The following is a 1,272-nucleotide window of genomic DNA, read 5'->3' as shown; positions in this document are numbered from 1 at the left end:
GGGCTGGGAGGGTAGAGATTCTACGGGTGGTGGAGACGGGCTGGGAGGGTGGAGATTCTACGGGTGGTGGAGACGGGCTGGGGGTGGGGGCCCAAGGCCTGCTCCTCTGAGACCTCGGAGATTCACTGCGTCTCAGGCTGCCTCTGTAAAAGGAAGCAGTTGGATGCATCAGCCAGTGATCCTCTCCTGAGGTCCCAAGAGCAAGAGGCACTAAAAGCCCAGCCCTGCCCCCTATTTCGGGACGGGGAGTGTGGCCGGCGGGGTGGTTAACATGCAGCCTTAGTGCTGGGAAAGGCCCACAGACATCTTCTGTTCCCTGGGGCCTCTGTGACACCCTTTCCCCCAGCTCTGCCCCATGTCTGGCTGTGTCTCCTGGGGAGCCCAGGTCAGATCCATGGAGTCCCCTATATAACGTCTGACAGCCTGCAGGCAAGAAGGAGACTGGGAGTCCAGGTTGTGGTTCTTCTCCGGGTGTGAGTGGCCGCCGGGGCCTCCTCCTCCTCCCTGCCTGAGGCTGGCTGAATGAACAGGGCTCCGCCTTTTTCTCACACTGGGGAAAACTCCTACCTGGACACTCACAGGGTGTCTAGCTGAGCGTGTTCAAAGCTGAGCGTGTTCAAAGCAAGCTGAGCTGCTCGTCCGTGGCGTGATCTGCCCCGCTTCCCGTCTTCATCTCAGTGAGCGCGTTAGACCCGCTCTTGGCACACCCCCCAGCCCCCCGTCCCGTGGAGTCCTCTTTTTGGCCGTTGCTCACAGCCTCTGTGTCCTCCCACCCCCCGCCCCCGGCTCCCCATGGCCCTCACCTGGGCAGCTTCCTACCCTCCTGTGTGGCTGCTGCCTCCAGGCCCGCTCCTCTCCCAGCCCACCTCTCCTTGCGGGGGAGAGAGCCACCGAACCCCAAATGCCCTCGGATGAGACCAGGCTTTAAGGAATGGACCCTTGGCACGCTGAGCTGAGCTGTGCCCAGGCCTGGCATGGCTGCCTCCTCCTGGCACTCCTGCTCCTGACACCAGACCTTCTGTTCTCAGTTCCCGGGGCAGGCACTTCCTGACCTCCTCCTGCTGGAGGCCCTGTCTGCCTGAAGTGTCCTTCCCCCTAGTCTGGCTTCTCCTGCTCAGTCTCCAGCTTAGAAGGGACCTCCTCCGAGAAGGCTTTCCAAGCCCCCAAATGCAGTCCTCATGCGAGTCCCTGTCATGAGCGCCATATAACTGCGTGACTCTCCCAGACCACAAGCTCCAGGGGGCAGACTGCATTTTCTTTTTTTTTTTTTTT

The 1,272-nt window shown here is 61.0% G+C and overlaps 1 protein-coding gene across 4 annotated transcripts in view; it reads left to right on the top strand.

Annotated features, from left to right (window-relative positions):
* Window positions 1-1,272, top strand: part of LOC108290716 (active breakpoint cluster region-related protein) — a 165,279-nt gene that overhangs the window by 90,567 nt on the left and 73,440 nt on the right. The gene's annotated exons all lie outside the window — the stretch shown is intronic.

Source organism: Cebus imitator, unplaced genomic scaffold (assembly GCF_001604975.1).
Source record: "Cebus imitator isolate Cc_AM_T3 unplaced genomic scaffold, Cebus_imitator-1.0 Scaffold441, whole genome shotgun sequence".
NCBI lineage: Eukaryota > Metazoa > Chordata > Mammalia > Primates > Cebidae > Cebus > Cebus imitator.
Note: the sequence above shows the minus strand (reverse complement) of the source record. Positions and strands in the feature narration are given on the sequence as shown.